Source organism: Hemitrygon akajei, chromosome 29 (genome assembly GCF_048418815.1).
Source record: "Hemitrygon akajei chromosome 29, sHemAka1.3, whole genome shotgun sequence".
Classification (NCBI taxonomy): domain Eukaryota; kingdom Metazoa; phylum Chordata; class Chondrichthyes; order Myliobatiformes; family Dasyatidae; genus Hemitrygon; species Hemitrygon akajei.
Genome location: NC_133152.1, coordinates 44,271,006 through 44,277,865, shown reverse-complemented (window position 1 = coordinate 44,277,865; position 6,860 = coordinate 44,271,006). Strand labels below are relative to the sequence as shown.

Genomic DNA, 6,860 nt, shown 5'->3' with positions numbered 1-6,860 from the left:
AGTCTGGTATATGCCAGATTCTTCAAGGATCATCACTTTGTCAAGGTGGAAAGACTCATGAGTTCCTGTGATCCTCAGAGCAATACCTTCCGGAGTTTAGCTATCTGGTGTGTTGCTCCCAGTAGGGTCACCAGTGGCAGTAAGGTCAAGGGCGAAGTTCCAGACAAAGAGCAGTCCAACTGAGGCCTCAACGTTGGAGCTGATGGAAGATGATGACACATCACAACAGCAGTGAGGGTGGAAGATGGCCGCAGCAGGGCAGGGTTCCATTGTCACTGGACCCTGACCCTGATCTGTCAAGGACTGTGTGATTGCTGCCAAGCATAAACCTCCCCACATTAAACAAAGTCACACACGCCTTTTAGTCTTCAATTCTACCAAAGGGAGATTTGCGGCTGCATCTTAACACACTCATTCCAACGTTAAAAAATGGGCAAAGAAAAGACACAAATCAACATTGGACATGTCAATTCTGGCAAATCTACAACCACAGGTCATCTGATCTATAAATGTGGTGGAATTGTTAAAAGAACCATCAAAAAATTTGAGAAGGAAGCTGCTGAGATGGGCAAAGGATCCTTCAAGTATGCCTGGGTTTTAGATAAACTGAAGGCTGAATGTAAGCGTGGTATTACCATTGACATCTCTCTCTGGAAGTTTGAAACTTCAAAGTACTACATCACCATCACTGATGCCCCAGGACACGGAGACTTCATCAAGAACATGATTACTGGAACCTCACAGGCTGACTGCACTGTGCTGATAGTTGCAGCTGGCGTGGGCAAGTTTGAAGCTGGTATCTCAAACAATGGACAGACAAGGGAACACGCTCTGCTTGCATGTACCTTGGGTGTCAAGCAGCTCATTATTGGTATCAACAAGATGGACTCCACTGAACCCCCATACAGCGAGGCAATATACAATGAAATCACGAAGGAAGTCAGCACATACATCAAGAAGATCAGCTATAACCCAGCAACTGTAGCATTTGTTCCCATCTCGGGTTGGAATGGCGACAACATGCTGGAACAAAGTCAGAATATGGACTGGTTCAAAGGTTGGTCAATTACCAGGAAAAATTAAATCTCACTGGTACCACACCGCTTGAAGCCCTCGACAACATTCAGCCTCCAGAACACCCAATAAAGAAACCTCTTCATCTCCCTCTCCAGAATGTCTACAAGGTTGGTGGCATTGGCGCAGTACCAGTTGGTCAGGTTGAGACAGGTATTCTGAAACCATCCATGTTGGTGCACTTTGCTCCCAATCCAGTCATCACTGAAGTGACATCTGTGGAAATGCACCATGAAGCCCTGCCAGAGGCTCTTCCTGGTGACAATGTTGGTTTCAACATCAAGAATGTCTCTGTTAAGGATATCCATCAGGGTTATGTTGCTGGTGACAACAAAAATGACCCTCCAATACAAACTGCTGATTTTACTGCACAGGTTATTATCCTGAACCATCCTGGTCAGATATCCGTTGGCTATGCCCCAGTACTTGATTGTTACGTTGCCTGCAAGTTCAATGAGCTGAAAGAGAAAATTGATCGTCGATCTGGCAAGAAGTTGGAAGATGGCCACAAATTTGTAAAATGTGGAGATGCAGCCTTTGTTCACATGATGCCAACTAAACCCATGTGTATCGAGAGCTTTTCTGAACATCCACCTCTTGGTCGCTTTGCTGTCTGTGATATGAGACAGACGGTAGCTGTTGGTCTGATCAAGTCAGTTACTAAGAAAGAGATTGCCACAAAAGCCACCAAGGCTGTCAGTAAAGTATTAAACAAGAAGTGAATGTTACCACTGGTCACCAAGATCCAGCAAACCTTGAGACTGGCACCAAAATGTTCATTCATTACCAGCCAAATATGTATATTAATCAGAGATTGGATATTGACTAAGATGCATCGAAAGAAATTCAGAAGGAAAGGATAAGGAATGATGGAATCTAAATGAAGATTCCAAAGTTAGCAGAGTAATTGCAAATGTCCTTTCACTAATTAGAAGCTGTTTTGGTTGTGTAATGATTTAAAACTAATAAATATTCAAAACCAGAAAAAAAAGTTTCACACAGGTATTCTCTATTAAGAGAGTCTGCCCTAATATTGTGGTTATGTGGATCCTGGATTGGCCTCTGTGTGGTGAACTACATATACCAGAGTGGTTTGCTCCCAACAGACCCCTGCTGACTGCTCCTGTGGCTCCTCCCACAAACCCCTGTATAAAGGCGAATGAGGCCTGAGGCCGGCCCTCATTCTCCAGGATGTTGTGTTGTTCATTCTTCCAGTCAATAAAAGCCGATATCTCACTTCTTACGTCTCAGAGTGAGTTATTGATGGTGCATCACTCTGCAACTACTTGAGGGCCCACCAATAGACAACCCCTTTGGAGAGCATCGTACTCAACTCGAGTGATCCCACTACATGCAAGATTGACCAGGATCAGCACATTTCCTCCCTGATAGACTTCTGTAAACCAGATGGGGTTTTGCAACAACTTGTTTCATAATCACCAGCTCTTTAACAAAGAATTATTCCATTACTGGAAATTAAATTCCTCAGCTGCTGTGGTGGTTTTTGATCTCTTGTTTCCAGATCAATAATCCAGCACCTTGTTTACTAGTCCAATAACTTAATCACTTTGAGTTTTTACCCTTTAACACCTGAGTAACCACAACGGTGATAATTGGACAGTAAGCAGTGGCCAATGCCCAGACTCTAATCTGTTACCCACGATCCAAGCACTTTGTTAGGCCATTATACATAGTGATTAATGAAGGAACTAGCTTACAGCTCAGGTAGCCAATAATTGGACTCACATGGCATGTTTTATCTTTAAAAACAAAATCACACTATAATCACATCAAGGACAAGGTACAAGAGTCTTGGTCCCACACAACCAGGTTCAGGAACAGTTATTACCCTTCAACCATCAGGCTCCTGAACCAGCGTGGGTAACTTCACTCACCTCAAAGCTGAACTGATTCCACAACCTATGGACTCACTTTCAAAGGCTCTACAACTCATTCACGATATTATTTATATCCTTATTAGTTTTCTTTTGTATTTGCACAGTTTGTCTTCTTCACACATTGGTTATTTGTCAGTCTTTGTGAGCAGTTTTTCATTGATTTTATTGTATTTCTCTGTTCTACTGTGAATGGCAGCAAGAAAATTAATCTCAGGATAGTAATTGTTGATATATACGTACTTTGATAATAAATTTACTTTGAACAGTATTCATGTTTTGGAGAAAAATTGACTAGTCCTATTGTTATTTCAAGATTGTCATTTCCAGTACACAGTGTAAAGGAGAATCAAATAGTTGTTACTCCAGATCCAATGCAGCACAAAAAACAATAAGATAAAGAACAATAAATATAAATACACACAACCAATCTATGTATATAATCTATCGTATGTATCAAGTGACACTAGGCACAGGAGTGTCTGTACATAAGGTGACTCTGACAGGAAATGATAAAGTAGTGGTGGTTGGGGTGTGGAGGGGTGGATTAGTGGGTAAAGGTGTTGATCATGCTTACTGCTTGGAGAAAGTAACTGTTTTTGAGTCTGGTGGTCCTGGTGTAGATGGTACATAGCTTCGTCCCTATTTAATAACTTGCTGCATATTTAGGATGTCTAAATATTCAGGAACTAATCAATTAAGTTTATTACTTATGGATGAAACTCAGTTTTCCTAATGAATGACAGGAACTCAGTAAACTGCCTTATTTATTATCAAATACTGTTAAACTACTCAGATTTTAAAATTTTATTGCTGAGCTCAAATGGCGCCCTCTAGCACAAACAGGAGTAACTAACTAGAGATGAGCTAATAACTTGGTGCAATTTGGTAACTTGTTTAAAATTCAACAATTACAATCTTCTGTATTTACTGTGAGAGACGTTTCAGAAAAAATATTTTCCAGAATTTGTGCAGTTGTCAGTAATATGTCAGCAGCTGTTTAAAAATGTTACGCTTAAGGGGCAGTACAGTAGCATAGCAGTTAGCACAATCGCTTTACAGCGCCAGTGATCATCCATCAGGGTTCAATTCCCATCGTTGTCTGTCAGAAAATCATACGATCTTCTTGTGACTGCGTTCCAAACACATATAATTAGGGTTAGTGAGTTGTGGGCATGCTATATTGGCGCCAGAGGTTTGGTGACACTTGTGGGCTCCCTGGCACAATCTTCGCTGATTTGATACAAACAATGCATTTCACTCTACATTTCAATGTTTACCTGACAAATAAAGCTAATCTTAAAAAAAAAATCAAGGATTCAGCTTCTCTGGGATAGGGATATCAAAAAGGGGATTCCTCCATTCTCCATTGAATGACCTCTTACTGTAAAATTGTTTGCAGTGATAGCCTTCTCCACAAGCAGAGATAGAGGCATAAAGTCACAGAATAATACAGCAGGAAAGCAGGATCTTCAGCATTGACAGGCTGCCACAGCACAATCCTTGTTCTCAACCATTTTTACGCCATGGATCCATACTATTAGCCAAGGGGTCTACAGACCCCTGCCTTAGACTGTGCCAGTCACTGATTTATATTAAAACATTTCACTGTAACTTTGAATGTACAGGCAACAATAAAGTTAATCTCCTCTTTAAAATATATCTGGGTTATGAATGGAAAACAGCGAGTATGTAATAAGTAAGCCTGGTTGTTCAGCAAACTTGATATCAAGCTGATGGATAACAGATCTTACAACACACATGCAAGATGCTGGAGGTACTCAGCAGGTCAGGCAGCGTCCATGGAGAAGTTTCAGGCCTCTCCACAGATGCCACATGACCTGCTGAGACCCTTGAGCATTTTGTGTGTGTGAATTTCCAGCACCTGCAAAATATTTTGTGTTTAAGATCTTGTTACATGTCTTTATATTTTGGCATCCAGTGTAGACTCTAGTGCTTTTGCCAATTTAAGAATGAGCAAAAACACTGAATAAAAAGCACAAAATTGAAAGAGTCCAGGCATATTTAGTTCAGCTCAGTTTTCATTATCTGCAGGCCACCCTGATCAAAATCACCCAAAATAACAACAATAAAAAAAGGGAGCGACCCAGACTAGAAACATATCAAAACAAGACACATACAAACTGCATAGATTAAACCTTGCCCAAGACCGAGGACTCCAACACCATCCTCTGTCAGCATCGAGGGAGGGAGAGACCATTCAAACACAGGATCTTTCTTTGGGAGCAGAGAGAGAGAGAGAGAGAGAGAAAGAGAGAGAGAGGAGGGAGGGGGAGAGATAGAGAGACTACCACACACAGACATTTTCCTCCAGCAGCAGCAAGTGACAGACTGGTAGACAGCACTGAACACCCGCTCGCCTTGGTTATTTCCAACTTCCTCGACAACAGGCAAGAGTATCCAAATGATTGACTCTGTTTTCTCCTATTGTCTTATTCAGATAAAATCTCCCTCTTCATCACTACAAGCTTCAGACCTCATCTGCAAGGTCTACAGATGGTAAGAATCTGAAATTTTAAAAATCATACCCCTGTATGACATTTTGAATGGATTTGTTTCTTTCCCCTCTCTCTCTGCACATGGGTGCTTGTTGGATTTTTTTTAATGAGTTCTTCTGGGTTTCTTCTGGGCTGCCTGTACAGAGATAAATCGTAAGGTTGTATAATATATGCATACTTTGATAATAAGTGTAGTTTAAACTTTAGGGGGCTGAGGACACAGCCTGCTGCCTATTCTTACTGAGTGCAGATTGTTGGTCAGGAACACAAGGACCCAGCAGCAAAGTGAGGTGAGGCTCAGGTCTAGGAGTTTGGAGATGAGTTTGCTTGGAGTTATAGTATTGAAGGTGGAGATGTAGAATCAGATGTATTATCACCGGCATGTGTCATGAAATTTGTTAACTTAGCGGCAGCAGTTCAATGCAATACATAATATAGAAGAAAACAATAATAAATAAGTAAATCAATTACAGTATGCATATGTTGAATAGAATAAAAATCGTGCAAACAACAGAAATAGTATATATTAAAAAAGTGAAGTAGTGTTCAAGGGTTCAATGTTTTCTTAGGAATCAGATGGCAGAGGTGAAGAAGCTGTTCCTGAATCGCTGAGTGTGTGCCTTCAGGCTTCTGTACCTCCTCCCTGATGGTAACAGTGAGAAAGGGGCAAGCCCTGGGTGCTGGAGGTCTTTAATAATGGATGCTGCCTTTCTGAGGCAGCACTCCCTAAAGATGTCCTGGTTACTTTGTAGGCTAGTACCCAAGATGGAGCGGACTAAATTTACAACCCTCTGCAGCTTCTTACAGTCCTGTGCAGTAGTCCCTCCATACCAGACAGTGATGCAGTCTTTTCGAATGCTCTCCACAGTACATCTATAGAAGTTTGAGTGTATTTGTTGACATACCAAATCTCTTCAAAGACCTAATAAAGCATAGCCACTGTCTTGCCATCTTTATAATTACATCAATATGTTGGGACCAGGTTAGATCTTCAGAGATCTTGACACCCAGGAACTTAAAACTGCTCACTCTCTCAACTTCTGATCCCTCTTTGAGGATTGGTACGTGTTCCTTTGTTTTACCCTTTCAGAAGTCCACAATCAGCTTTTTCGTCTTACTTACATTGAGTGCCAGGTTGTTGCTGCAGCACCACTCCACTAGTTGGCATATCTCACTCCTGTACACCCTCTCATCACCACCTGAGATTCTACCAACAATGGTTGTATTGTCAGCAAATTTATAGATGGTATTTGAGCTATGCCTGGCCACATAGTCATGGGTATAGAGAGTAGAGCAGTGGCTAAGCACACGCCCCTGAGGTGCACCCGTGTTGATGTCAGCGAGGAGGATATGTTATCACCAATCCGCACAG

The 6,860-nt window shown here is 41.5% G+C and overlaps 1 pseudogene; it reads left to right on the top strand.

Moving 5' to 3' along the window:
- Nucleotides 1-429: 429 nt before the first annotated feature.
- LOC140718468 (elongation factor 1-alpha 1 pseudogene) lies at nt 430-2,047 on the top strand (annotated as a pseudogene).
- The last annotated feature ends 4,813 nt before the right edge of the window (nt 2,048-6,860 follow it).